At 40.4% G+C, this 6,000-nt stretch overlaps 1 protein-coding gene across 1 annotated transcript in view; it reads left to right on the top strand.

Annotated features, from left to right (window-relative positions):
* The first annotated feature begins 410 nt into the window (after positions 1–410).
* The window catches only part of LOC117329462 (FMRFamide receptor-like), a 48,211-nt gene continuing 42,621 nt past the window's right edge, over positions 411–6,000 (top strand). The window contains exon 1 of the mRNA XM_033887413.1: positions 411–1,093. The gene's annotated coding sequence lies outside the window, so the exon portion shown is untranslated. The remainder of the gene's footprint in view (positions 1,094–6,000) is intronic.

Raw genomic sequence — 6,000 nt, 5'->3', positions numbered from 1 at the left:
CTACTGATGTCCTGGGTACGTGCATGACTGACATTTGACGTCTACTGATATCCTGGGTACGTGCATGACTGACATTTGACGTCTACTGATGTCCTGGGTACGTGTATGACTGACATTTGTCGTCTTCTGATGTCCTGGGTACGTGCACGGCTGATCTTCTTCATCTTCTATTGTCCATGGTACGTGGCCTAAGACTTCTGCTGTGCAAAACCGACATCTGCTGTTGCCCAGGGTCATACACGGTTGACCTTTGACGTGTTTTTATGTCAGGTGTACACACATGTACGTGCACTGTTGAACTAGGACATTAACGGTTGTCTGGGATTTGTGTACTGTGATTTGTCTACTGTTTTCTGGGGTAAGTGAACAGCTGACCTCTGACCCCTATCGTCGGGTGTAGATGCGTGGCTCACCTCTTCCTCCTACTACATGCAGTTCTGACCTCACACTTTTACAGTTTTCCGAGGTTTGTGTAATAACCTCTGACATCTGTTTTCTGGGGTACGTGAACAGCTGACCTTTTATTGTTGTCCGGCATACGTACACAGCTGACCTCTAACCTCTGTTGTCCGGGGAATATGCACGGCTCATCCCTACCTTCTATTGCGTGCACTGCTGACCTAAGACCTTTACGGGTTTCAGCATTTATGCGCGGACCTCTGACATCTACTTCTGTCCGGGGTTCATACACGGCTGACTTCTGACCTCTTCTGTGTACCAGAGTACGTGCACGGATCTGATTTCTATTATTAACCCGGGTACGTGCACGGCTGACCTCTGACACCTAGGCCTCCTACTGCTGAACAGGGTAAGCGGCATGCTCGTGATGCTTTCTTATTGACACGGAGTAAGAGCCGTGCGGACTACTTCTACACACAGCGAACACGTACTGATCGCTGGGCTTTTTACCGCGATATTCCGTTCAGAAAATTGTGTTTGGTTTTTGTGAAAAGGTCAATTATGGAATATCATTTGCTAATGGTGGTGTGAAACTTTTCATGCAGTTTATGTGTGATGTAAACAAAATGAACGGGCTATTGTGGTCCTGTTTGGGAATTCGGGACTATATCAATAGGAGGACTCGCTTGGTCAGGTAAGACTACTGACAAGTTTTGCTATTTCATGTTATATGTTAGAATTTTACTGACGGTAATTTACTGACAGTTTACAGTATCTACTTGTGATTATATTAAAATCTCGCACATTTCAACTCAAGGAATGTTAGCCACACGGACACTGCTTAAAGTTGGAATCGGAACTGATTTCATTTTTTCATGATATTCTAAGTATTGGTTACGATTGATCATAATAAGTTTAAAAGGCAATTTCTACATAAATTTTGAGTTAGACGAAGACATCGAGAGCTTTTAAAACACGCCGTGTCTTACTTTTGGAAACTTATCACGTCCTGAGCTTTTAGCTTAGTGCTGAAGTTGTAGAGGATCCGTAATTAAAAAGAAAAAAGTTTGTTGATCAAAATAAACGTGTAATGAAAATAAATATGCACGTGCTTACTGCGTCCTGCAGCGTAAGTGGTCCATATGAAATGTTAGTGAATGTTCGGTACTTGTGGCGCGGAAGGCGGCGTGCAACAGGTTGACGATTCATCTCCTACCTACTGGAATTAGAAATAAACAGGGGTGCGTCTGTTTTATATACAAAGTGAAAGTCATAGTTGAAATATACATTCCCTGTACTTCCTACTGAGAGGACCTGTCAGATACCGACCAGGCATGCATTTAGTACAGGCGGACAGCATTTAAAAATGGTCATAATTATCACGAACTTTTATCAACAACACGGGCATGTTAAGTTGTGATATGTATATTTCTACAGACCGCCGCATGCAGGTAGGGGCCGCGGTGGCCGAGTGGTTAAGGTGTCCCGAAACTTTAACACTATCCCTCCACCACTGGGTTGCGAGTTCGAAACCTACGTGGGGCAGTTGCCAGGTACTGACCGTAGGCCGGTGGTTTTTCTCCGGGTACTCCGGCTTTCCTCCACCTCCAAAACCTGGCACGTCCTTAAATGACCCTGGCTGTTAATAGGACGTTAAACAAAAACAAACCAAAACCAAAGCATGCAGGTCTTTGTGCCAAATGACACACAATTATAATATAATTTCAGATAATGTTTCTACTCAAATACAAACTCAACAACTGTGGGGAAAACACGCGACAGATTTATTCCAGCAAGTACAGTCTGTGTAGTATGATGTATGGTGGACCTAGACAAAAAGCCGCGGGTATTCCGATCTGTATATATAAATCAGTTTGCATATAGGCCTAACGAGCAGATCCAGAAACAATCGAAAATAATAAAAGATTATGAACTGGCATGTTGTAAGTGATGTATGACAAAAGTCCAGCAGCTATCGTGTGACTCTGCCTTCGGCGATCACTCTACAACTGGGAATGAATTTCATCAGTCACTTAAACATGTTTTATTGATTAATAACAATCAAAGGGATTGGACACACACTCTAGCAAGTTTCCAGGCAATCTCCAACTTCATCAATCTCCCCCAAAAAACTCAAAGAAAATGGGATATCATGACATGTAACTAATCCCTTCGGCAAATCGGACATATTTGATCGCCTTCAGATATCCAACGTCCCCATCAATTACGATAGCGTCACGTCAATTAATTAGTAAATCGTCAGAACTGGAAATGAAAACGCAAAACGTTTCAGGCTACTAGTGTACTATACCGAGGTGTGTTATACCTACTAGTGTACAATATACCGAGGTGTGTTATACCTACTAGTGTACGATATACCGAGGTGTGTTATATCTACTAGTGTACAATATACCGAGGTGTGTTATACCTACTAGTGTACTATACCGAGGTGTGTTAAACCTACTAGTGTACAATATACCGAGGTGTGTTATACCTACTAGTGTACAATATACCGAGGTGTGTTATACCTACTAGTGTACAATATACCGAGGTGTGTTATACCTACTAGTGTACAATATACCGAGGTGTGTTATACCTACTAGTGTACAATATACCGAGGTTTGTTATACCTACTAGTGTACAATATACCGAGGTGTGTTATACCTACTAGTGTACTATACCGAGGTGTGTTAAACCTACTAGTGTACAATATACCGAGGTGTGTTATACCTACTAGTGTACAATATACCGAGGTGTGTTATACCTACTAGTGTACAATATACCGAGGTGTGTTATACCTACAAGTGTACAATATACCGAGGTGTGTTATACCTACTAGTATACGATATACCGAGGTGTGTTATACCTACTAGTGTACAATATACCGAGGTGTGTTATACCTACTAGTGTACAATATACCGAGGTGTGTTATATCTACTGGTGTACAATATACCGAGGCGTGTTATACCTACTAGTGTACAATATACCGAGGTGTGTTATACCTACTAGTGTACAATATACCGAGGTGTGTTAAACCTACTAGTGTACAATATACCGAGGTGTGTTATACCTACTAGTGTACAATATACCGAGGTGTGTTATACCTACTAGTGTACAATATACCGAGGTGTGTTATACCTACTAGTGTACAATATACCGAGGTGTGTTATACCTACTAGTGTACGATATACCGAGGTGTGTTATACCTACTAGTGTACGATATACCGAGGTATATTATACCTACTAGTGTACAATATACCGAGGTGTGTTATACCTACTACTAGTGTACAATATACCGAGGTGTTATACCTTCTAGTGTACAATATACCGAGGTGTGTTATACCTACAAGTGTACAATATACCGAGGTGTGTTATATCTACTGGTGTACAATATACCGAGGCGTGTTATACCTACTAGTGTACAATATACCGAGGTGTGTTATACCTACTAGTGTACTATACCGAGATGTGTTATACCTACTAGTGTACAATATACCAAGGTGTGTTATACCTACTAGTATACGATATACCAAGATGTGTTATACCTACTAGTGTACAATATACCGAGGTGTGTTATACCTACTAGTGTACAATATACCGAGGTGTGTTATACCTACTAGTGTACAATATACCGAGGTGTGTTATACCTACTAGTGTACAATATACCGAGGTGTGTTATACCTACTAGTGTACAATATACCGAGGTGTTATACCTTCTAGTGTACAATATACCGAGGTGTGTTATACCTACAAGTGTACAATATACCGAGGTGTGTTATACCTACTAGTGTACAATATACCGAAGTGTGTTATATCTACTAGTGTACGATATACCGAGGTGTGTTATACCTACTAGTGTACAATATACGGAGGTGTGTTCTACCTACTAGTGTATAATATACCGAGGTGTGTTTTATTCCTACTAGTGTACAATATACCGAGGTGTGTTATACCTACTAGTGTACAATATACCGAGGTGTGTTATACCTACTAGTGTACAATATACCGAGGTGTGTTATAACTACTAGTGTACAATATACCGAGGTGTGTTATACCTATTAGTGTACAATATACCGAGGTGTGTTATACCTACTAGTGGACAATATACCGAGGTGTGTTATACCTACTAGTGTGCAATATACCGAGGTGTGTAATACCTACTAGTGTACAATATACCGAGGTGTGTTATTCCTACTAGTGTACAATATACCGAGGTGTGTTTTATACCTACTAGTGTACAATATACCGAGGTGTGTTATACCTACTAGTGTACAATATACCGAGGTGTGTTATACCTACAAGTGTACACTATACCGAGGCGCGTTATACCTACTAGTGTACAATATACCGAGGTGTGTTATACCTACTAGTGTACGATATACCGAGGTGTGTTATACCTACTGGTGTACAATATACCGAGGTGTGTTATATCTACTAGTGTACAATATACCGAGGTGTGTTATATCTACTAGTGTACAATATACCGAGTTGTGTTATACCTACTACTAGTGTACAATATACCGAGGTGTGTTATGCCTACTAGTGTACAATATACCGAGGTGTGTTATACCTACTAGTGTACAATATACCGAGGTGTGATATACCTACTAGTGTACAATATACCGAGGTGTGTTATACCTACTAGTGTACAATATACCGAGGTGTGTTATACCTACTAGTGTACAATATACCGAGGTGTGTTATACCTACTAGTGTACAATATACCGAGGTGTGTTATACCTACTAGTGTACAATATACCGAGGTGTGTTATATCTACTAGTGTACAATATACTGAGGTGTTATATCTACTAGTGTACAATATACCGAGGTGCGTTATACCAACAAGTGTACAATATACCGAGGTGTGTTATACCTACTAGTGTACAATATACCGAGGTGTGTTATACCTACTAGTGTACAATATACCGAGGTGTGTTATACCTACTAGTGTACAATATACCGAGGTGTGTTATACCTACTAGTGTACGATATACCGAGGTGTGTTATACCTACTAGTGTACGATATACCGAGGTGTGTTATACCTACTAGTGTACAATATACCGAGGTGTGTTATACCTACTAGTGTACAATATACCGAGGTGTGTTATACCTACTAGTGTACGATATACCAAGGTGTGCTATATCTACTAGTGTACGATATACCGAGGTGTGTTATACCTACTAGTGTACGATATACCGAGGTGTGTTATACCTACTAGTGTACAATATACCGAGGTGTGTTATACCTACTAGTGTACAATATACCGAGGTGTGTTATACCTACTAGTGTACAATATACCGAGGTGTGTTATACCTACTAGTGTACAATATACCGAGGTGTGTTATACCTACTAGTGTACGATATACCGAGGTGTGTTATACCTACTAGTGTACGATATACCGAGGTGTGTTATACCTACTATTGTACAATATACCGAGGTGTGTTATACCTACTAGTGTACAATATACCGAGGTGTGTTATATACTACTAGTGTACAATATACCGAGGTGTGTTATACCTACTAGTGTACGATATACCGAGTTGTGTTATACCTACTAGTGTACGATATACCGAGGTGTGTTATACCTACTAGTGTAC

Source organism: Pecten maximus, chromosome 6, assembly GCF_902652985.1.
Source record: "Pecten maximus chromosome 6, xPecMax1.1, whole genome shotgun sequence".
NCBI classification, from domain to species: Eukaryota; Metazoa; Mollusca; class Bivalvia; order Pectinida; family Pectinidae; genus Pecten; species Pecten maximus.
The sequence above is the reverse complement of the archived record's forward strand: the minus strand, read 5'-3'. Positions and strand labels throughout refer to the sequence as shown.